Raw genomic sequence first — 24,863 nt, 5'->3', positions numbered from 1 at the left:
CTTGTGAAATATCTGGAGAACGTGGGTCTAAGATGAAAAAAATACTTTGTGTTCGGACTGGCTTACCTGCTAGGTTACCTATGAATCAAGTGAAATTTTAGCTAGAAATGGAACATCCCTTTAATGTCTCCACTCCAGCTTGGCGAGCTATGGTTCTTCTAAAGAGACACTGACTACATTGTGAGTCAATGAGCATATTCTGCAGACTTTCTTATATTTTTAGTCCTCGATTAGTAATATCGCTGTGAATCTTAGTATCAGATTAGTGACATCTAGATGGGAGATGGGTGAATAAAGGTACCTTCACACGAAACGACTTTGTAACGATATCGCTAGCGATCCGTGACGTTGCAGCGTCCTGGCTAGCGATATCGTTTAGTTTGACACGCAGCAGCGATCAGGATCCTGCTGTGATGTCGCTGAATAAAGTTCAGAACTTTATTTGGTCGTCCGATCGGCGTGTATCGTTGTGTTTGACAGCAAAAGCAACGATACCAGCGATGTTTTACACTGGTAACCAGGGTAAACATCAGGTTACTAAGCGCAGGGCCGCGCTTAGTAACCTGATGTTTACCCTGGTTACCAGCGTAAACGTAAAAAAAAAAAACAGTACATACTCACCATCTGATGTCCGTCAGGTCCCTTGCCGTCTGCTTCCCACACTGACTGAGCGCCGCAAAGTGAAAGTGAAAGTACAGCACAGCGGTGACGTCACCGCTGTGCTCTGCTCTCACTGTACGGCGGCACTCAGTCAGAGCAGGAAGCAGACGGCAAGGGACCTGACGGACATCAGATGGTGAGTATGTACTGTTTTTTTTTTTTTTACGTTTACGCTGGTAACCAGGGTAAACATCGGGTTACTAAGCGCGGCCCTGCACTTAGTAACCCGATGTTTACCCTGGTTACCCGGGGACCTCAGCATCGTTGGTCGCTGGAGAGCGGTCTGTGTGACAGCTCTCCAGCGATCAAACAGCGACGCTGCAGCGATCGGCATCGTTGTCGCTATCGCTGCAGCGTCGTTTCGTGTGAAGGTACCTTAAGCCAGTGTCCATGGACAAGTCACTGGAACCTAAACTGGGATTCTCATAGTCCACACAAGTAGCACCATGTCTTTGTTAGCTTTTATCACTTCATATCAAACCAGTTTGCTTGTTCTTGAGGTCAAAGTCTGATTCCTGCACCCTCGTAATCAGAAAGTAACTTTCTACTTGGAAGAGATCCCAGTATAGTTACAATAGAGACTCCCAGTTATTTAATGGAGCATAAAATGTTGGTCACAATGACATCTGGTGTAATGTCCAGCTGTACAAGACCTCAGAAAAGAGCAAGCAGAACTTGTTAGTACTCTGTAAGGCTATGTGCACATGTTGCGGATTTAGATGCGGATCCGCAGCATTTTTGGATGCTTGAATTTGCTTCAGATCCGCAGTGTAGTGCACAAGCAATGTTAGTCAATGTGAAATTGACATTTGGTGTGCACATGCTGCGGAAAAAAACGCGCGGAATCACAGCTTTTTTGTTCTGCTGCATGTCAATTCTTTTTGCAGATCTGCAGCGTTTCTGCACCCATTGACTTCCATTGTGTCAGGCCAATCCGCAGCAAAACTGCAGGTTTAAAAAAAGATCTGCGTATTTGCTGCGGATGTGCCTGCGATAAACGCTGCAGATCATGAGGGGGGGAGATTGTGTGTGGAGATGCGCGTGTCTGTGTACGGGTGTTTGTGTGTGTCTGTGCGTGGTTGTTTGGGTCTGTATGTGTGTGTGCGGGGCTGTGTGTAGGCAGGCATTGTCCGATGGGACTAGGGTTGAGCGACCTTTAGTTTTTTAGGGTCGAGTCGGGTTTTGTGAAACCCGACTGTCTTAAAAGTCGAGTCGAGTGAAATCGGCCGACCACCGTGAAAAGTCGGGTTTCGGCCGAAACACGAAACCCAATGAAGGAATTTATTTATTTATTTATTTTTTTAATTTATTTATTTTTTTCTCTCTCTCTCTCTCTCTCCCCCCTCCGTCCCAGCACAGAAAATTTCGTATTGCACATTCCAAATCCCTACTGCGCACAAGCGATAACATGGCGATAGGCGTTCACTCCCCTAAGACCTATGTCATCACTCTGCCCACGCTCATTCATTGGCTGAAAAAATGGCGCTAAACGCGTCATACGAAACGCGACTTTAGCGCCAAGATCGCGTACCGCATGGCCGACCACGCACAGGGATCGGGTCGGGTTTCATGAGACGCCGACTTTGCCAAAAGTCGGCGACTTATGAAAATGCACGACCTGTTTCGCTCAACCCTAGATGGGACTACTAGTCCCATCCAGGTATACCTGCTACAGTGACAGGTAGCCGGATGATGGGAAAGTAGTAGTTCCATCATCTGGCTACTGTGTTCAAGTATGAAAAACAAACAAACCATACACCGTACACACATACAGTACATACAATATATACTTACCAATCACCTAATCCCTCAATCACCTGTAAAAATAGTAAACCAACAGTATACTCCCTGATCTAATGTAATCCATTTAATAACGAGTGTCCCATGGAGAGCTGTCACATCGGCAGATGCAACCGCTCTCCAGGGGCTCGGGATACAATGACGGAAGGTATCCTTCCGCACTGTATCCCTCTGCCGCTGTGAGTAGTTTAGTTCGTACTGTCACTTGCGGCACTGCTGTGTGGGGAAATTCTCACACAGCAGTGCCGTAAAGTGAGAGGCCATTGAACCCTTAGTGATAACACTGCAGGAGACATTATCTCCTGTCAGTGTGTCACTGGAGGCCTATAGAGCTGTCACATCTCCTGATGTGACAGCTCTATAAGGGAGATCGTCGTGGGACACTGGTTATTAATTGGATTGCGTCAGACCAGGGAGTATACTGTTGGTTTATTATTTATTTTTTGCAGGTGATCGATGGCTTCGGGTAATTAGGCGTGGTTGTAAGTATGGTTAAATTAAGAATATTAAAATACTTTTTTTATGGCTGTGTCTTTATTTACCTTTCACTACTATAGGATTAGTAATGGATAGGTATCTTGTTGACACCTCTCCATTACTAACCAGGCTTAATGTCACCTTACAATCAAAGGTGACATTAACCCCTTATTACCCCATATGCCACCGCTACAGGGCAGTGGGAAGAGAGAGGCTAAGTGCTGGAACTGGCACATTTTACAGATGTGCCATTTCTGGGGCGGCTGGGAGTTGGTATTTGTAGCCAGGGGAGCCAATATCCATGGCCCCTTCCTAGGCTATGAATATCAGCACGCAGCTGTCTGCATAGCCTTTTCTGGCTATTAATTATAGGGGGACCCCACATCATTTTTTTTTTTTTTGGGGGGGTGTCCCCCATTAGCCAGTATAAATCGGACGGAGATCAAAACCCAATACTCGGACTGGCCAGCGGGTCTCCCTTCGTAGAAGTATATGAAGCTGTCACACTCGGGTCGGGAAACCTACCGGCAAGTCCGTGCATTTTGGTCTGATCTTGGTCCGATTTGTACGGGCATATGCCTGCACCTTTATCTACGCTCTATGGATTTATATATCAATGTATGCTGTGGTTTTCACCCTCTGCGATGACAAGACTGAAATGTGTGGCAAATCCACAGCAGTCACACAATTAAGCAATTTTCATATTCAGTTCCCACTGGATAAGGGTTTGCTCATGTGGAAATTCATCATGCTTGATCTATCCGTGAAAAAAACAGACAGCACTCGGCCAATGTTATTCAGTGGAGCAGGGCAGATGAAGAATGTTTATCACTGACCGAATGTGCATGCGAAAAATAATCGCAGCATGCCCTAGTGTCTGCCGTAACTCGGATGAGACTCGCCCATTAATGTTAATGCATATGTAAAAAAAAAACAGACACAGGAAAGTATCTGATTTTTACGGATACATTGCAGTTCTGTAACTTACATTGTAAATGATGAATAGCTGCTGTAAATACAGATTGTATACAGATGACAAGTGAGAAAATGTCCTCCCACTTTTCTGGATGAAACTGTTGTTTTACAAGCTTATGTGAACCTGCCCTTTCTGTTACTAAATTATATAGTTGCAATCAAAATTATACAACCCCCATTGCAAACTACATTTATTACCACATTTTACAAACCTGCAGTTTGATATATACGTCATGCAAGAACAAATTTACAAAGCTCAACGTGACTAATGTAACAAAGTTTCTCCAAACTCAACACAAAATGTCACTTTTAGTGAACTGGAGGCCATTGCCCTTAATGAATGGACAAAGTCTCCTCGGGAACACTGCCAATGCTGAAGCCTGGCTATGTACCACATTTCCAGCAGCCACAGGGGGGCGCTACTAAATCGTGAAGATGCAGTTAATGAAGGGGTGGAATAATTCTGAGATGGCGGCAGTCAGTAAAAGTGGCATCTTGTGTTGAATGTGTAGAAACCATGTGTATATTAGTTGTGTTGAGTTTCTTGTTTCATTGGTTTACGGCAAATAGCAGAAAGTGTGTACATTTTGCTACTAATCCTAATCTACAATAGGGAGGGACTAATTTTGATTGCAACTATATCCTTATTCCAAAGACATACTGATGGGGAACTTAGATTGTGAGCCCTATTGGGACAGTGATGATCATGTATGTAAGGCGCTGTGGAATATGATAGCGCTATATAAGCAAAGCATAGCAAATAAGTAAATGATTATAGGGTGAATAAGTAAGTAGTTAACAGACTAGTCAGGCAGCTGTCCCAAATGAAGGACTAAAATATGTCAATGATTACATTTCACAGGTACAGCTTGTAATACTAAGGGCTCGTGTACACGACTATAAATATGGGACAAGTGAGTGCAATCCATCGTTTTGACACATGGCACTCATCCCCATGTTATTCTATAGGAACATGTACATGTCGATGTCTTTTTTTCCTGGGACCTACAGAAAAAAATTGCCACATGCAGAAGCTGCATCTGTTCAGACCACAGTCATCCATTCATTTCTATGGGTCTGTGGAAAAAGTCAGACTGCACTTGGATGACCTCTGAATGCAGTTTGATTTTCATGGACAGACTGGAAAACATGGATGTTTGTTTTTTTTTTATCTCCTCACCAAAGGAAATAGGCTCACACTCTGCCAAACAGGCAATCCCTGCATGTGTTGCGGCTGTCCAACAGCCACAAGTCATGCAGCCGCGAGGACTCGAACATAGCATTTGAGCACGCCGAAGGTCCTCTATTAACACACGAATGTGTCCTGATAACACCTTATCTGTGCACGCTCGCTGATCACTAATAATTCAGCTTCTGGACCCCTATTTGTGGTGAACTCCTAAATAAAAATAAACCCTGAAATCTAAGCTGAGCCACAAACTACATGGATTACATCATCCTCGGGAGCAGCCTCCCTGGCAAGAGCAGTCAGACACTTAGTCATATCTTTTGGGAGAACGCTTGCATTTTTCTATCCATTTAAAGATTTCAGAGCTGGAATATGTCTCCTATTAAAGGAGATCTATATATTTTATGGGCCTGCGGTAGATAAAAATATATATACTAGTGTATATATATATAATCAGCTATATTCACTTACCCGATTGTTCTTCCCTATAATTCATGCTACATCTGCTGTCTTCATTTCATATATTAGCACAGTGCAAAGACTACACTTATTTCCTTCCCTACTTGACTGTAGCCTGATTTCTCTGCTCTCCATAAAACTTTAGATACTTTCTCCCCTCTCCAATGCAAATCTGTGTACAAATCCCTCCCCCTTGTTGTGTCTAGCACAGAGTAGGGAAGGTAGACCTTCAAAAACCAAGACCTGGAGCTGTGATTATTTGTATCTTTTGTGCAATCCCTCAGCTGCATATAGAACTTATGTAAACCACGCATCAACACAATGGTAGAAAGCTTTTAATGAAGATTATTTAGAAAGTTACTTAGCTTAGCATTTAGGAAGCAAAAGAAAAAAATATCATACAAAATTCTACATAGCAATTAAGTGGATCACCTGGGATCAAAATATTGATGGAGTTTCATTAGAAGAAGTCATTAATATTAGATCATTGGGGTCTTACTTCTCGCTGCCCACCCCAATGAGCTAGTTTCAAGTCACAGAATGACTGTTCAAACCAAGTACAGATGCTTCACGACTGACAGGCTACATAAAGCCGATTTTGTTCCTTTAGTCCAGATCGAGCCTTGGCGAGGTTCTACCCCTTTAAGCTAAAAGATGTTGCGGCCCCTCAGCTTACATAGGGTCTGCACCTTTCCAAGCCTTCAGTAACATATGGAAGTACATAACTAAACAGGAACAGATTCCAGCCGCGGGAAGGAGGAGAGCCTTTCCTTTGGGAGGGTGACGGGCCACATTGAGCTTCCCTGAGCAGATAGGAAATCGGTGACATTGGTGAACATTACATCTCGTTACACTCAGGATCCTTTTCTGTGACAGGAAACAGGTGAGATAATCCCACAAACTACATGGAAGTAGGAATAAATGGTATTTTGGGAAAAATGGATACAAAGAAAATGCTCGACAGAATCTAAAATGTCACTGACATTAATGATGGAAAGGAAGCGGGTCACACACTGACCGGAAACATATCAATTAGTATTTTACAACGGAGTCGCACAGGAGGCCGTGTAAGCACCGCCTAGGGGAACGGGCATCTAGAAAGTGCTGGAAACATGGCATGTTAGGCTACTTTCACATTAGTGTCGTGCACTGCACATCGCAATGCGATGTTGCGGCGCACCGACGCATACTGTGAAAGCGCCGCACAACGGGGGCAGCGGATGCTGCTTTTCAACGCATCCGCTGCCCCATTGTGAGGTGCGGGGAGGAGGGGGCGGAGTTCCGGCCGCGCATGCGTGGTCAGAAATGCTGGACACGACGCACCAAAAAACTTTACATGCAACGTTTTCTGGTGGCGACGGTCTGACGGTTGCATGCGACGGTTGCGACGTGTGGCAATGCGTCGCACTGCGTCGCTAATGCAAGTCAATGGAGAAAAAAAGCATCCTGCAAGCACTTTTGCAGGATGCGTTTTTTCTACAAAACGAGGCATAGCGATGTGCAGTGCACGACCCTAGTGTGAAAGTAGCCTAAGGGTATGTTTCCACGGTCAGGAAACGCTGCTTTTTTGACGCTGCGCAGAGCTGCAGCGTCAAAAAAGCAGCGTCCAGATGTTCCAGCATAGTGGAGGGGATTTTATGAAATCCCGTCTCCACTCTGCGTGGAAACCCGCACGCGGCGGCCCTGCGACTCCGGACATGCTGCGCGTCTTTTCAGATCGCAGCATGCCCGTACACCTTGCGGGGACGCAGCGTCCCCGCAAGGCATATCACAGGGCCCTATGGGAGCGAGCGATCATCCCGGATGTGAAGAGTTAACACATCCGGCATGATCGCGTCCCAGGAAGGGGGTGGGGCTTAGCGCCGAGCGGCTTCGCCGCTGCGGCGATACCGCCGCCCCTCCGTACCGTGGAGCCATACCCTAAGGGTATGTGTCCACGTTCAGGATTGCATCAGGATTTGGTCAGGATTTTTCATCAGTATTTGTAAGCCAAAACCAGGAGTGGAACAATTAGAGGAAAAGTATATGGGTATGTGTCCACATTCAGGAAACGCTGCGTTTTTGACGCAGCGCTGAGCCGCAGCTTCAAAAACGCAGCGTCCAGATGTTACAGCATAGTGGAGGGGATGTAATGAAATCCCGTCTCCACTGTGCAGGAAAAAACGCATGCGTTTTTCCCGCAAAAACGCACATGTGTTGCGTTTTTTAAGAACGCAGCATGTTGCTACAATGAGCAAAACACGCAGGAACACCGCAGGTGACCTGCCAGTGACCTCAGGTGCATTTTTGGTCAGGATTTTACTTGCATAAAATCCTGACCAAAGCCTGAAGCAAACCTGAACGTGGACACATACCCTAAGGGTATGTTTCCACGTTCAGGAAACGCTGCTTGTTTGACGCTGCGCAGAGCTGCAGCGTCAAACAAGCAGCGTCCAGATGTTCCTGCATAGTGGAGGGGATTTGATGAAATCCCGTCTCCACTATGCGTGGAAACCCGCACGCGGCGGCCCTGCGACTCCGGACATGCTGCGTGTCTTTTCAGATCGCAGCATGCCCGTACACCTTGCGGGGACGCAGCGTCCCCGCAAGGCATATCACAGGGCCCTATGGGAGAGAGCGATCATCCCGGATGTGAAGAGTTAACACATCCGGCATGATCGCGTCCCATTAAGGGGGCGGGGCATACCGCCACCCATCCGTACCGTGGAGACATACCCTAACAGAAACATATGCTCCACTTCTGCATTTATCACCCACTCCTGGTTTTGGCTTACAAATACTGATGAAAAATCCTGACCAAATCCTGATGCAATCCTGAACGTGGACACATACCCTTAAAGGGGTTTTCTGGGGGTTTAAGAACAGGTGTAAATTAAAGGGATGATCTACCTCCAGGAGTCCCACTTTGCTGGGGACTAGCGATGAGCGAATATACTCGTTACTCGTGTTTTCACGAGCACGCTTGGGGGTCCTCCGAGTATTTGTAAGTGCTCGGAGATTTAGTTTTCTTTGCCACAGCTGGATGATTTACAGCTACTAGCCTGCTTGATTACATGTGGGGGTTTCCTAGCAACCAGGCAACCCCCACATGCTGGCTAGCAGCTGTAATTCATGCAGCTGCGTCAACAAAAACTAAATCTCCGAGCAGTTAGGCCAGTCTCACACGTCCAGATAATTCCGGTACCGGAAAAATCGGTACCGGAATAATCCGTGTCCGTGTGCCCGTGCGTTTCTGTGGCACATCAGTGTGGCACACGAGCGGCACACGTGTGCCGACTGGGTACCACACGCACCGTGCAGGAGACAGCGCTAGAGATAAGTGCTGTCCCCCCCACGTGGTGCTGAAGCCGCCATTCATATCTTCTCTGCAGCAGCGTTTGCTGTAGAGAAAATATGAATAATCCTTTTTTTTTTTTTTGGTTTCTCGTGTTTAACATAAAGATCCATGTCCCCACCCCCTGTGCGCCCGCCCGCTGTTATTAAAATACTCACCCGGCTCCTTCGCTGGCGCTGCTTCCTGTACTGGCCGCAGCTTCTACTGTATGAGCGGTCACGTGGGGCCGCCGATTAGTCATGAATATGCAGCTCCACCTCCCATAGGGGTGGAGCCGCATATTCATTTCTGTAATGGGCGGTCCCACGTGACCGCATACAAGAGAAGCTGTGGCCAGGACAGGACACTGTGAGGGAGGCGGGTGAGTATTTTAATAACAGCGGGCGGGCGCACAGGGGGTGGGGACAGGGATCTTTATGATAAACACGAGAAACAAAGAAAAAAAAGGATTTTTCATATCTTCTCTACAGCAAACGCTGCTGCAGAGAAGATATGAATGGCGGCTTCAGCACCACGTGGGGGGGACAGCGCTTACTGTAGCGCTGTCTCCTGCACGGCACACGGACTGCACATGGACAACGTCCGTGTGCGGTACGTGTTTTACACGGACCCATTGACTTTAATGGGTCCGTGTAATCCGTGCGCTCCCACGAACACTGACATGTCTCCGTGTTTGGCACACGGAGACACGGTCCGCAAAAAATCAATGACATCTGCACAGATGCATTGATTTCAATGTGTCTACGTGTGTCAGTGGCTCCGGTACATGAGGAAACTGTCACCTCACGTACCGGAGCCACTGACGTGTGAAACCGGCATTACAAATACTCGGAGGACACCAGAGCATGCTCCGGAAAACCCGAGTAACGAGTACACTCGCTCATCACTACTGGGGACAGTTCACACCAGCAGCATGGCTGTGCCGTTAGCCCAAACTGTATGCGCTCATGCTGCTAGTAGCCCAGCAAGCCGCAATGCACCTCGAGCAGCTTGGAAAGCATAAAACAGCCAGGCTGGGACTGCGGAGGTGGCCGGTAACCTAAACAAGAATTACAAATCCCTCCATTCTCAAGAACAGAGAGGATTTTTAATTGGAAGTACTGTAAATTGCAAAGTTGTTTTCTTTTTTAACAATCACTTTATTTTAACTGCTTGAAAACTTGAGATGACCCCTTTACAAATATCCATTATCTACTATACCCATCGTTCACGTGACAAGCATATGATAAATCTGACATCACTGCACATAGCGCTGGGGCGGCAGGGAATAAGGCTATGTGCCCACGTTGTGGACTTTTCCTCACCGTTTTTGCAAAATCCGCAGGTAAAACGCACTGCGTTTTACCTGCAGATTTCCTGCTTTTTTTGTGCGGATTCCTATTGAGGAGCAGGTGCAAAACGCTGCGGAATCCGCACAAAGAATTGACATGCTGCGGAAAATACAGCGCTGTGTTTCCGTGCGGTATTTTCTGCAGCATGTGCACTGCGGATTTGGTTTTCCATAGGTTTACATGGTACTGTACACCGCATGGAAAGCTGCTGTGAATCCGCAGGGCCAAGTCCGCAACGTGTGCTCATACCCTTAATGTGATGGAAGGGGTTCGCAAGTGAAAACAAGCGATCCCTCTCCCTCAGTGACTCTTAAGTGACGGGTGGGGGTCCGGGAAGTCAAAAAAATCCATGCACATTAAAGAAGACCGGATCCAGCTAATTTTTTTTTTTAAATTACCGGATTTAGCCTGAAAACAAAAAACTGATGTGTGAAACTAGCCTAATATTCTTTTTTGCCATCTCCAGAGGACTCCTTCAATACTCCCTATACCGTCCCCAGAGGACCCCTTTAACACTCTCTTTCCCAGTATCCCCGCCTAGTGGAGATGCCGGCAGCTGTGCAGCGCTCCATGCTCAGAGCCCTCCCCTGTGAGGCGCCGTTTCCCCCCGCCATTGCCCAGCACGTAGCCGGTGACGCGGAGCACCAGTGGACGGATGAGCTAATGGCGCGGAAATGCCTTAAATGATTATGACATCAGCCTTCCAGGCTGGAAACCATCACCCGGGGTTAGTGGGCGTGGCCGCCCGGAGTACCCGGATGTAGTAAGAGGTCTGCAGCGATAATAACCTGTAGAGTAAAATGGAGGGGTGTGGCCTTCATCCTGCCGTTACCATGGCGACCCCTCCTCCGCGGGTGATTGGCAGCCCATAGTGGGCGGAGGTGAGTCAGAGCCGGGCGTGGAGTCGCCTGCAGTGGGAGGGGGAGTGCGCGCTCCCGGGACTCTGCCCATCCCGCCCATCTCTGAGGCGCCCTCAGTACCCTACTACCCCATATTCTTCGCGGACCGACCGAGGGGCCTCATGTTGGCCGTCGTGGGGATGACGAACAGGTAAGGGGCTGGAGCAGTCCCCGCATGCGCGTCCTATGTTAGTGAGTGGCTAGCGGCTCGGGAGAGTGTGTGGCGCCCCGGGGCTCATGTGACCCGGTGCAGCCGGACTTTGTATGGGGTGATGACAGCAGTGCTGCTGCAGCTAGGGCAGAGCTTGCGTCTGTCAGGGCCCCACATCCTGCAGCCCCGTGAGGGGCAGACTTCTGCCGAGATACCACCATCTATGTGCCTATAGGTGCCAGCTGTGCCCGCAGTACTCTGCTGGGGTGAACAGGCTGGCACCACACCCAGGTGCCCGGGCACAGTGCGGGACATGCCTGGCATGTAGCTGGTGAGGCTGCAGATGTGGTCCTCACCGGGACCATAGGGCTTAGTACCCTACAGACTGTGTGGCATGTCCTGGGAATGGTTCCACCATATGGCTGATGGCATCTGTTCTCCTCTGTGACCCCCTGCAGCTTGGTCATCTGCTCTTGGGATATGCTGGACAACCCCTTGTATTTTTGTCGCTGAGTGTTATTGATGGTCTGCTGGCAGAATGGGAAAGACTGGAGAATAGAGCGGGTGCAGCTATCGCTGGTGTGGAGAATAGAGGGGGCACCGCTATCGCCAGGGTGGAGAATAGAGGGGGCACCGCTATCGCCAGGGTGGAGAATAGAGGGGGCACCGCTATCGCCAGGGTGGAGAATAGAGGGGGCACCGCTATCGCCAGGGTGGAGAATAGAGGGGGCACCGCTATCGCCAGGGTGGAGAATAGAGGGGGCACCGCTATCGCCAGGGTGGAGAATAGAGGGGGCACCGCTATCGCCAGGGTGGAGAATAGAGGGGGCACCGCTATCGCCAGGGTGGAGAATAGAGGGGGCACCGCTATCGCCAGGGTGGAGAATAGAGGGGGCACCGCTATCGCCAGGGTGGAGAATAGAGGGGGCACCGCTATCGCCAGGGTGGAGAATAGAGCGGGTGCAGCTATCGCCAGGGTGGAGAATAGAGGGGGCACCGCTATCGCCAGGGTGGAGAATAGAGCGGGTGCAGCTATCGCCGGGATGGAGAATAGAGCGGGCACTGCTATCGCCGGGGTCGGGAATCGAATATGACACTGGCCCATTTATTTCACCATCCCAGAAAACATGCCTGTTAGGCCAGATTGTACAGGAATAAATAAATAATGGTGAAATCTGGGATTATGGATTTAATCTGAGCACATTATTATATGAATGATCATATTATGTGGAGGATGTCGAATTTGTATGGGAACATCTTATGGAAAGACTGTTACAGATTTTACTATTGCAGCACAAGCCGCCTTTGTTCTTATGCTGTTTATTCTCCTTTTTTCATACATTTTTGAGATGCTTCCATAGGAGATAATGAAAGCTGCATTGTGCGTTCGGAGCAGATTCATTCTTGGTCCTTTCAGGTTAACGTGTCCCCTATAGAAAATAACAGGGTGTTAGTACCTGCTGCAGTGTCTGTTTTAGTAACACTTGTGGATTATCTTCTCCTATACATCTACATGGAGACGTTTCTGTCATTTCTCCTAGAATTTTATGAATAAATTGACATATGGGCGTGTCCCTGAGCCGTCACACACTGTCCAATCAGAGCTGAAAGGGGCACGCCCTTAACATTAGAGGAATGAATGATAACACCCAATTGTCTATTTCTATGAGGTATAACAGTGGAACAGCAAAATACAGAATTATAAGAAATGTTGCTCCAGCATTGTGTATTTATGTGGGTACAAGAATTGACTTGTCAAGAGCGGTAACAGGAGGTTTTCTTTAAGGGGAAGGTCCAGTTTAAACAATCCTGATGTCACACTGATCCCCAGAACTAATCGGTTTCCTTACCCCTTTTGGTTAAGCTGCTACATATAACAGATAATTGATCCCGCTGATAATCTGATGTGCAAGATTAGGGAGTCTCCACCAGGAGTACATGAATGCAAGTAACGTTGTAGCCTTGGGGTAATGTTTTTTTGGCACTTTTACATTTCCTAGTTACAATCATTTAAGAGTAAGTAGTTTCTGCTCTATCCTGGTCAGACCTGGATCACATTATGTCTTACACTCTAGGTCAGGGGCGGGGAATCTTTTTTTTTTTTTTTTTTTTTATTCTGCCAAGGCCCATTTGGATATTTATACCATCCCTCGGGGGCCGTACAAATTACATGCTAACTCCTCCCACAAAGTACGTCCTGAAGCTGGCACTGGGGTCAGGATGTAATCTTTCATTGCTCGCGCCTCATGGTTCGGTAATGAACACTGCGTGCCCGTGCTCAGAGAGCAAAAATAAATTATTGGGCCTGCTGAAAAATACAGCTGCCGGCCCAAGCCCTGCGGTCACTGGGAATCTGCTCATGGGGCTTGATACAGTGCCTAAAAGTAGTATTCAACCCCCTGCAGATTTAGCAGGTTTAATAAGATGCAAATAAGTTAGAGCCTTCAAACTTCAAACAAGAGCAGGATTTATTAACAGATGCATAAATCTTACAAACCAAAAAGTTTTGTTGCTCAGTTAAATTTTTATAAATTTTAAACATAAAAGTGTGGGTCAATTATTATTCAACCCCTAGGTTTAATATTTTGTGGAATAACCTTTGTTTGCAATTACAGCTAATAATCGTCTTTTATAAGACCTGATCAGACCGGCACAGGTCTATGGAGTTATCTTGGCCCACTCCTCCATGCAGATCTTCTCCAAGTTATCTAGGTTCTTTGGGTGTCTTATGTGTACTTTAATCTTGAGCTCCTTCCACAAGTTTTCAATTGGGTTAAGGTCAGGAGACTGACTAGGCCACTGCAACACCTTGATTTTTTGCCTCTTGAACCAGGCCTTGGTTTTCTTGGCTGTGTGCTTTGGGTCGTTGTCTTGTTGGAAGATGAAATGACGACCCATCTTAAGATCCTTGATGGAGGAGCGGAGGTTCTTGGCCAAAATCTCCAGGTAGGCCGTGCTATCCATCTTCCCATGGATGCGGACCAGATGGCCAGGCCCCTTGGCTGAGAAACAGCCCCACAGCATGATGCTGCCACCACCATGCTTGACTGTAGGGATGGTATTCTTGGGGTCGTATGCAGTGCCATCCAGTCTCCAAACGTTACGTGTGTGGTTGGCACCAAAGATCTCGATCTTGGTCTCATCAGACCAGAGAACCTTGAACCAGTCAGTCTCAGAGTCCTCCAAGTGATCATGAGCAAACTGTAGACGAGCCTTGACATGACGCTTTGAAAGTAAAGGTACCTTACGGGCTCGTCTGGAACGGAGACCATTGCGGTGGAGTACGTTACTTATGGTATTGACTGAAACCAATGTCCCCACTGCCATGAGATCTTCCCGGAGCTCCTTCCTTGTTGTCCTTGGGTTAGCCTTGACTCTTCGGACAAGCCTGGCCTCAGTACGGGAGGAAACTTTCAAAGGCTGTCCAGGCCGTGGAAGGCTAACAGTAGTTCCATAAGCCTTCCACTTCCGGATGATGCTCCCAACAGTGGAGACAGGTAGGCCCAACTCCTTGGAAAGGGTTTTGTACCCCTTGCCAGCCTTGTGACCCTCCACGATCTTGTCTCTGATGGCCTTGGAATGCTCCTTTGTCTTTCCCATGTTGACCATGTTTGAGTGCTGTTCCCAAGTTTGGGGAGGGTCTTAAATAGTCAGAAAAGGCTGGAAAAAGAGATAATTAATCCAAACATGTGAAGCTCATTGTTCTTTGTGCCTGAACTACTTCTTAATACTTTAGGGGAACCAAACAGAATTCTGGTGGGTTGAGGGGTTGAATAATAAATGACCCTCTGAAAAAACTTTTCCCAATTTAAAAAAAAAATAAACAAAGAAATAACATTCTTTTTTGCTGCAGTGCATTTCACACTTCCAGGCTGATCTACAGTCCAAATGTCACAATGCCAAGTTAATTCCAAATGTGTAAACCTGCTAAATCTGCAGGGGCTTGAATACTACTTGTAGGCACTGTAAATGGCCCACGGGCCTGAGGTTCCCCACCCCAGCTGTAGCTGAAATATCAGTGCATTTACGTCCTGTACCTCTGGGCCAGGGATTCGGAATTCTTCATTTTAAAATTTTCACCTTGTTGTATTGAAAGGTATAACATTTACAGATTTTGAGTAAGCAAAATGTGAGTATCTAGTAAGACAAAACTTTTATTAGGTAAGTCATTAAAACAGTAATATAATATCCCAAAAACACACTCAAAATATTACCCATAAAACACAGGCAATAAACCTAGTCCTATTATGCTATTGGGACACAGTATTCCAGCCATGTAACAGGCGTGGAAAAGACAGTGGTCAATTCCGATTTTATCAAACTGTAGCCAGCACTAAGATGAACACAACGTCGGTCAGGCCCCCAATATAAACACTCAAGGCAACTGTGTTGGTAACTGACGGGAAGCAAATACATAAGAACTCTCACCCATTTCAGTGCATCCAGGGGAAAGTTCACCGTACAGAGCATCAACCCTGGCCACACCAGTCCGAATTCACAGCAGGATTCTGAGAAAACCCTAACAGGCCCTGGTCATGATACGCTCGCCCTGGTTTCCCATAACTCCAGCCCTGACAAGGGCAGTCCACATCTGACCCTACAATGTCCCGGTGCACTTCCCGATATACTAGTGTATGCCAGGTCCACCATCAGGACACTGCCATGTCCGTTTTGTATAGAATGTGCCAATTTCTCCCTTGAAGAATTCGTCTGGAAGAAAAGTGTTGCGAAGCGCACAGGGACATTATAGGGTCAGATGTGGTCTGCCTTTGTCAGGGCTGGAGATGTGGGAAACCATGGTGAGCATATTATATTCAGGGCCTGTTAGGGTTTTCTTGGAATCCCACTGTGAATTCGGACTGGTGTGGCCAGGGTTGACGCTCGGTACGGTGAACTTTCCCCTGGATGCTCCGAATCGGGTGAGAGTTCTTATGTATTTACTTCTGTCAGTTACCAACACAGTTACCTTGAGTGTTTATTGGGGGCCTGACCGACGTTGGTTTCATCTTGGTGCTGGCTACAGTTTGATAAAAGTGCAATTGACCACTGTCTTTTCCATGCCTGTTACCTTGCTGGAATACTGTGCCTCAATAGCATAATAGGACTGAGTTTATTGCCTGTGTTTTGAGTAATAGTTTACGTGTGTTTTTTGGATATTCTATTAATGATTTACCTAATAAAAGTTACTCACATTTTGCTTACTCAATATTTGATTAGAGAATGCGGAGAACTCATCATTTTGGGATCAATACCTTGGTAGCTCTGTCTTGCTTAGGCGTCTTTCAGACGTCATTGTCTCCGGTACGTGTGGTGACAGCTTTCACACTTGCCAGAGGCACTTGCACTTATAGACCCATTCAAGTGAATGGGTCTGTGCACATGTCAGTGTGTTTCCACGGACCGTGTCTGTGGGCAAAACACGCTGACATTTACGTTTTTTACCGGCAGCACGGGCCGCAAAACGTCCCGTACACGTGCACACAGATGACATCCATGGGACACGTACCAGCGCCTGAGAAGCAGTGGTATAGTAAGCGCTTGCGCCAAGTGCTGAAGACCGCTCTCATCATTCTTCCCTGCTCTGCCGGCGATCAGTGCGAGCAGGGGAGAATGATGAGTTACCGTATATACTCGAGTATAAGCCGACCCACTAATTTTGCCACAAAAAAACTGGGAAAACTTAATGACTCGAGTATAAGCCTAGGGTGGAAAATGCAGCAGCTACTGGTACATTTCAAAAATAAAAATAGATACCAATAAAAGTAAAATTAATTGAGACATCAGTAGGTTGTGTTTTTGAATATCCATATTGAATCAGGAGCCCCATATAATGCTCCATACAGTTCATGATGGGCCCCATAAGATGCTCCATATTAAAATATGCCCCATATAATGCTGCACAAATGCTGATTATGGCCCCATAAGATGCTCCATAGACACATTTGCACCGTATAATGCTCCACAAATGTGGATTATGGCCCCATAAGATGCTCCATAGAGATATTTGCCCCATATAATGCTGCACACTGCCCCATAAGATGCTCCATAGAGATATTTGCCCCATTTAATGCTGCACATGGCCCCATACAGATATTTGCCCCATATAATGCTGCACATAGCTCCATAAGATGCTCCATACAGATATTTGCCCCATATAATGCTGCACATGGCCCCATAAGATGCTCCATACAGATAATTGCCCCATAAGATGCTCCATACACATATTTGCCCCATATGCTGTTGCTGCGATTAAAAAAATAAAAAAAATCACATACTCGCCTCTCAGGCCCTTGGCACTTGCTATATTCACCTGCTCCCCGTTCCACCGCCGACCACCGCTATGTCTTCCCGTCCTCTGCACTGACGCTCAGGCAGAGGGCGGCGCGCACTAATCGCGTCATCGCACCCTCTGACCTGAGCGTCCCTGCAGAGGACGTGGAAGACGCAGCGGCGCCGACAATGGAACGGGGAGCAGGTGAATATCGCGCACTGCCCCCGCCATACTCGCCTGCTCCTGGCGCGGTCCCTGCACGTCTGTTCCCCGGCGCCGGCAGCTTCTTCATGTAGTGAGCGGTCACATGGTACCGCTCATTACAGTAATGAATATGCGGCTCCACCCCTATGGGGTGTCTGTCCCACACCGTAATCCATGCCTGGGGGATAAATATTTTTCAACCTGGACGGTGCCAAGATGCTACCGTTCAGGCTGAAGAACCACTAGTGAATGAGCTGCTGCGAGAGTAGAATCATTGACCATCGATGACATCTTGGAGGTTACCGTTGGTCACTGAGGCTGCATTCCCAGCTAGGCTGAACTGCGGTGACCTCAGCACCGTGGAAAAAAGTCAGTGATTAGGTCACCGCAGTTTCTCACGGTGCTAGCTGGGATCTCAACGAGGTCACCACAGTTCAGCCCGGCTGGGGACGCAGCCTCATTGACGTCGCCGCTAGTCACTGAGGCTGCGCTCGCAACAGTTCAGTCACCAGTGGATCTCAGCCTGGACGGTCACATCTTGGCACCATCCAGGTTGAAAACTATTTATCCCCCAGACATGGATTATGGCGTGGGACAGAATGACAGAGAGGTGAGGGATATTGTTGTTTTTTATTTTTGTTTACTTACAGGAGACTAGGGATTCAGTGGAATGAGGTGTTAGGTGAGTATAACTGTTTGTTATTTTTAAATGCTGTGTCAACTAATGTCCCAGACAGGAGGTGGGAGCAGTGAGGAGCAGCTCCTGTTAATTCCAAGTGGTCTAAAGATAATAGAAGTGCACTGGCAATCTCATTTTTCTAGTTTAAGGGCAGGGACCATACAAGTTGTTTTGTTTTCTTTTTCCTTCAACTCTACGAGTACCCCTTTAAATGAATGAAATCCAGGTTATACTGATCTTTTCCAGCAAAGCCATACTGTACAGTATGTTAAAGTGCTCAGCACCTCATACAGTACAAGGGTATGTTCATGTGTAACTTATTTTATGTTGATTTATTTGTTTTTCATCTGCACAAACAATTCAGGCCATGGTTTGTGTTGTTGTGTTACCTGTTGTTCTGCTGTTTTTTTTTTTCTTTGCCATTAACCCATTTCCTTCCAAATGTGGGAGATAAAGTGAAAAAGCTGACCATGTTGATGGGGTGGTTGTTAGCAGTTTTATGTGGCCGAATGGTATTTTAAAATCTATATTGCACATAGTTTTTTCTTAAAAGAAACTGTATGCTTTAGAATTTTTTTCTTGTGCTTACCCCATATAGTATTTGAAAACCATCTGAGAAATAAATAATGCCATTAAAAATGCTTATTGTGCGTGATGTTTCTTCCAAGCAACTATGAAGGATGTGAAGATGACATCTGTATTGTTCTTCTGGAAGCGGCAAGGCCTTGTGTGATCAGTCCCTCCTGATATCCATAGCACCTAATAGATGCTGCTCTGCTTTCCTTTCAGTGTGGGATCACATTTTGTAGCAAGCTTTTTCTTGTCAGGCAGTGCCCAATATAAAGTGCTGGCACTATCCAGCGGAGTGACGGCTCATTAGCTGGAGTAGATGACTCCTTACAGCAGATGTTTTCAGGGAGTGTTTCATTGACTCCAGTCCAAAGTTAAAATGACTTGGCTCTGGTTCCTCCAGCGTGATCCTTTCCAGGAGAGCAAAATACTTACTGTAGATGGAAATGGCTTTCTAAGACTGTATTTGCATATGTGAGGGTTTTTTTCTGCTGATTTTAGCCAACGATTTGCAGCAAAATCCACTTTTTTAATGTGGACTTTGATGTGGATTTGCCACAGTTTTCATTTGTTTTCTTATGTATCGCAAATCCTTTGTGAAAATCCATAGGATAAAATGACATGCAATTTCCACTGCAGACTTTTTTTACATTAATTTTGTAAAATCTTGCCCACTTTTCTGCTTCTGTAACACACTGCAGATTTTTCTCTTGTAAATCGCAAAAGTATTTGCCGTGTGTGAACATAATTTTATGTGAGCGCAGCCTAAAACGAAGTGGTTGAGAAAAGACCACGGCAGCCCGGGTCTGCTGTACTTATCAGTGGCTTTATTATGGCTGCTGTGTGTAAATGCCTCCTTATGGCTCGTCCATACGTCCGTCAGATGGGTCCGAGATCGGTCCACAATGCCAGACTGACCACAGCTCTCTCGGCCCAAGCATGACAACCTCCTAGAAATCCGTGTTATATTAAACAGTCATGCTCGGGTCAGGAGACCCATGACCAGTCCGTGTTCGGACTGATGTGCATGGACGTCTGCATGAGCCCTAAGGGCATGTTACACGATTAGTGAACACTGGGTTGGACGCTGTGTACTTGTGCAGTATCCAACCCGCAGCGGCCAGATAATATTGCATAGTTGATGGGATTTCAAGAAATCACATGCCCACTATGCGTGCACAGACGCACGCAGTTCAGCTGTGGAGACAGACATGCAGCGCGTCTCTCCAGACGGCAGCATGTCAATTTCTCTTGCGGAGACGCGAACCTCCTCAAGATAAATTTCACCCTTACAGTGTATTGAACGCGGTGATTCTGCACGGTTCAGTGAACACATGCAGATTCACCTGCGTTCAATAGACGGCAGCTCTTTGGACACAGTGAATATGCACTGTGTCCAAAGCGCAGCCAGTTCCAGATTGTCTGCACATACCTTTCATTCAGGGTATTTGAAGTGGGTTTTTAACATTAATATAGGTTAAATTACCAAGATAAGATTTTGACTCACTTGACACAGCGCCTTACAGTTCCAGCAAAGTGGATGGGCTGTATAGGAATCTCATGCCCACTGTCCTTTTTTTTTTCTTTCCCCTTATGAGCTTTAATTGACATGCAGCGCATGTTTGAAAAAGAGATGCATTAAATGCAGAAACACAATAAAAATGCATTTAGTCTGCATGTATCTGCGCCGTTTTGTCAAAGCCAACTACCAGGATAGATCAAAAGCAAAAATAATATAATGGACCATAGAGAAACTTATTTTTCTTATCTTTCAGGTCAGATCGGGGCCTTATCTACAGCATTATAGAATGCCGTAGATAAGCCCTGAAAGGCAATGGCCGTATCTTATGTCGGCCAAACCAGGTGACAGGTTCCCTTTAAACATCCCAATAATTGTATGCATAAGCCTCAATATGAGAATATATATATCTATACCCTCCTGTCAAGATCACACCTCACCACCTGCATGCTCTACCCGCTCCCATCCCACCTCATCCCTAACCTTTCCACGGTCTTCATCCCAACCCTAACACACCTCTTCAACCTCTCACTCACAACAGGTGTCTTCCCCTCATCCTTCAAGCATGCCAAGATCACACCCATCCTCAAAAAGCCCTCCCTCGACCCATCCTCTGTGTCTAGCTATCGCCCGATATCTCTTCTCCCTTATGCCTCCAAATTGCTGGAGCAACACGTCCATCTTGAACTGTCCTCCCACCTCTCCTCCTGCTCCTTCTCTGATCGGTTACAATCTGACTTCCGTCCCCATCACTCAACTGAAACTGCCCTAACTAAAGTCACCAATGACCTACTAACTGCCAGGAGCAAGCGACACTACTCTGTCCTCCATCTCCTGGACCTGTCTTCTTCCTTCGAGACTGTGGACCACTCCCTTCTGCTACAGATCCTCTCATTTCTTGGCATCACAGACTTGGCCCTATCCTAGATCTCGTCATATCTGACAGACCAAACATTCACTGTCTCCCTCCCCCTCACCACCTCCTCACTTTGCCCCTTGTCAGTTGGTGTTCCTCAAGGCTCTGTTCTAGGACCCCTACTCTTCTCCATCTACACCTTCGGCCTTGGACAGCTCATAGAATCCTACGGTATGCAGTACCATCTCTACGCCGATGACACGCAGATCTACCTATCCGGACCTGACCTCACCTCCTTACCAAAATCCCACACTGTCTGTCTGCTATTTCAGCCTTTTTTTACCCTTCGCCACAACAGCACCCTCTCACTTAAAGTGGGTGCTGTCGTGGACTCATTAAAAGAGCATTAACGGTAAGTAATCCGGCTTTTTACCCTTCGCCACGACAGCACCCACTTTAAGTGAGAGGGTGCTGTTGTGGACTCATTAAAAGAGCATTACCGGTAAGGCCGGCGTCACACTTGGCGTAAGACAATACGGTCCGTATTTTACGGCCGTAATATGGACAAATGTTCCCAAAATAGTGATCCGTAGGCAGGGTGTGTCAGCGTATTTTGCGCATGGCATCCTCCGTATGTAATCCGTATGGCATCCGTACTGCGAGATTTTCTCGCAGGCTTGCCAAACCGACATCTAATGGATTTATGTGCTCAAATGTTCGGGAAAACATATATACAGTGTATATATATATATATGTCATTGAGACACATGTATATATATTCTGTATTTATATTTACTTCAGCGCGATATCTGTGAAAAGCCGGTAATTCAATTGCCGGCTTTTAATTTCTCCTTCCCAAACCCGACAGGATATGAGACATGGTTTACATACAGTAAACCATCTCATATCCCCATTTTTTTTGGATATTCCACACTACTAATGTTAGTAGTGTGTGTATGCAAAATTTGGGCGCTGTAGCTGCTAAAATAAAGGGTTAAATGGCGGAAAAAATTGGCGTGGGCTCCCGCGCAATTTTCTCCGCCAGAGTGGTAAAGCCAGTATTTCTCGCAAGTCACACTGCTTTTCCGTGTGGAATCCGTATTTTTCTCGCCCCCATAGAATTTCATTGGCGATTTTTTTTTTGTGCAATACGCTGACAAACGCAGCATGCTGCGATTTTGTACGGCCGTAGAACGCCGTATATTACGGATCCGTAATATACGGCTGATAGGACTAGACCCATTGAGAATCATTGTGCCGTATGTTATGCGAGTTTTACGGACGTAGTTTCTGCGCTCTTACGTCCGTAAAACTCGCATGTGTGACGGCGGCCTAAGTAATCCGGCTTTTTTTGCTCGCTTTCTACAACTGAACATGGGCAAAACAGAATTCATCATCTTTCCCCCATCTCACTCTACCCTTCCACCAGACCTATCCATCAATGTCAATGGCTGCTCACTTTCCCCAGTCCCGCATGCTTGGTGCCTCGGGGTGATCCTCGACTCTGCCCTCTCTTTCTAACCACATATCCAAGCCCTTGCCTCCTCCTGCCGTCTCAATCTCAAAAATATTTCCCGGATCCGCGCATTCCTTGACCGCAACACCACAAAAACACTAGTGCATGCCCTTATCAGCTCCCACCTTGACTACTTCAACCTCCTACTCTCTGGACTCCCCTCTGGCACCACTCCAATCCATCCTACACTCTGCTGCCCGACTAATCTACCTGTCTCCCCGCTATTTCCCAGCCTCTCCCCTATGCCAAGCCCTTCACCGGCTTCCTATCGCCCAGAGACTCCAGTTCAAAACCCTCACAATGACATACAAAGCCATCCACAACCTGTCTCCTCCATACATCTGTGACATGGTCTCCCAGTTCTTACCTACATGCAACCTCCGATCCTCTCAAGACCTCCTCTACTCCCCTCTCATCTCTTCTTCCAACAACCGCATCCAAGACTTCTCCCGTACTTCCCCCATACTCTGGAACTCTCTACCCCAACACATCAGACTCTCGCCTACCATAGAAACCTTCAAAAAGAACCTGAAGACTCGCCTCTTCCGACAAGCCTACAGCCTGCAGTGATCCTGAACCTACTGAGCCGCCACACAACCTGCCCTACCCTCTCTTAAGGCCCCGTCACACATAGCGATTTACCAACGATCACGACCAGCGATACGACCTGGCCGTGATCGTTGGTAAGTCGCTGTGTGGTCGCTGGGGAGCTGTCACAGACACAGACAGCTCTCTCCAGCGACCAACGATCAGGGGAACGACTTCGGCATCGTTGAAACTGTCTTCAACGATGCCGAAGTCCCCCTGCAGCACCCGGGTAACCAGGGTAAACATCGGGTTACTAAGTGCAGGGCCGCGCTTAGTAACCCGATGTTTACCCTGGTTACCAAAAAAAACAAACAGTACATACTCACCATCTGATGTCCGTCAGGTCCCTTGCCGTCTGCTTCCTGCTCTGACTGAGTGCCGCCGTACAGTGAGAGCAGAGCGCAGCGGTGACGTCACCGCTGTGCTGTACTTTCACTTTCACTTTGCGGCGCTCAGTCAGTGTGGGAAGCAGACGGCAAGGGACCTGACGGACATCAGATGGTGAGTATGTACTGTTTGTTTTTTTTGGTAACCAGGGTAAACATCGGGTTACTAAGCGCGGCCCTGCGCTTAGTAACCCGATGTTTACCCTGGTTACCAGTGAAGACATCGCTGGATCGGTGTCACACACACCGATTCAGCGATGTCAGCGGGACCTCAACGACCAAAAAACGGCCCAGGCCATTCCGACACGACCAGCGATCTCACAGCAGGGGCCGGGTCGCTGGTACGTGTCACACATAGCGAGATCGCTACTGAGGTCGCTGTTGCGTCACAAAACTTGTGACTCAGCAGCGATCTCGCTAGCGATCTCGCTATGTGTGACGGGGCCTTAAGTGTATCCTCACCCATCCCCTGCAGTCTGTGAGCCCTCGCAGGCAGGGTCCTCCCTCCTTATGTACCTGTGTGCCTTGTTTTTTGCACATGTTTAATGTATTTGTCTATATTTGCCCCCTTTATCACATGTAAAGCGCCATGGAATAAATGGCACTATAAAAATGTATAATAATAATAATAATATATATTGCTGAGGATTACGTTTGACATGTAACAGTACATGTATAATAAACTTAGCTTTATCCATCAAAGGCACAGCAAAACCTGATTGAAGTGTTTGCAGTTTCTCATGCTTTTTGTGGGTGAAAAAAATGCTGAAAGAACTGAAATGGCAGACTTCAAGAACGCCTCAGTTCTCAAATTCAGCCCAGATTGAAAAGCAAGCGTGTGCATGAGATTCAGACCAAAGCTTTTCATAATACTGGAAAAATCAGCTTCTTTTCTGCAGGGAAAAAAACAGCAAAATCACTGCTTGTGAATATGGCTTTATTGTTCTGTACAAACCGGGACAGAGCACAATATAGAAAGTGCATGATAGGCTGTCACAA

The 24,863-nt window shown here is 47.0% G+C and overlaps 1 protein-coding gene and 1 long non-coding RNA gene across 7 annotated transcripts in view; one reads left to right on the top strand and one right to left on the bottom strand.

The window, feature by feature from the left end:
- Positions 1 to 10,826: 10,826 nt before the first annotated feature.
- LIMS1 (LIM zinc finger domain containing 1) overlaps positions 10,827 to 24,863 on the top strand; it is a 1,169,472-nt gene continuing 1,155,435 nt past the window's right edge. For 3 of the 6 annotated variants that reach the window (XR_013223919.1, XR_013223914.1, XR_013223918.1), the window contains exon 1: positions 11,118 to 11,275. The gene's annotated coding sequence lies outside the window, so the exon portion shown is untranslated. Of the gene's footprint in view, positions 11,276 to 24,863 lie in introns of all 6 variants that reach the window. The other 3 variants (XR_013223916.1, XR_013223915.1, XM_077296590.1) reach the window with 3 other exon arrangements.
- Positions 12,355 to 24,863, bottom strand: part of LOC143816346 (uncharacterized) — an 87,728-nt gene continuing 75,219 nt past the window's right edge. Inside the window, exon 4 of the long non-coding RNA XR_013223921.1 lies at positions 12,355 to 12,705. This is a non-coding gene — a long non-coding RNA (uncharacterized LOC143816346). The remainder of the gene's footprint in view (positions 12,706 to 24,863) is intronic.

Source organism: Ranitomeya variabilis, chromosome 3, assembly GCF_051348905.1.
Source record: "Ranitomeya variabilis isolate aRanVar5 chromosome 3, aRanVar5.hap1, whole genome shotgun sequence".
NCBI classification, from domain to species: Eukaryota; Metazoa; Chordata; class Amphibia; order Anura; family Dendrobatidae; genus Ranitomeya; species Ranitomeya variabilis.
The sequence above is the reverse complement of the archived record's forward strand: the minus strand, read 5'-3'. Positions and strand labels throughout refer to the sequence as shown.